This window comes from Sinocyclocheilus rhinocerous, unplaced genomic scaffold, assembly GCF_001515625.1.
Source record: "Sinocyclocheilus rhinocerous isolate Xijiao unplaced genomic scaffold, SAMN03320098_v1.1 scaffold9822, whole genome shotgun sequence".
NCBI classification, from domain to species: Eukaryota; Metazoa; Chordata; class Actinopteri; order Cypriniformes; family Cyprinidae; genus Sinocyclocheilus; species Sinocyclocheilus rhinocerous.
The window spans coordinates 32,762-33,004 of record NW_015655037.1 but is presented as its reverse complement, the minus strand read 5'-3'; positions in this window follow the sequence as shown (position 1 = coordinate 33,004).

Below are 243 nucleotides of genomic sequence, written 5' to 3'. Positions count from 1 at the left end.
TAAAATGATGCCACCATCATGGAGATCAGTGTTTGCTTTAGTTGTAATATTTAAGCATTACGGTGACTTTTGTTTAATAGGATTTCATTGCATTTCTGAAATAGCTGAATGTCACACAATAAACCAAAGAGAAACACCTTCCTGATAGGGATGGGCGATACCCCTTATTTTGTTTTCGATACGATACCGATACTTTTCAAGGCAGTATCGTCGATATCGATACCGATTCGATACTTCTGCACT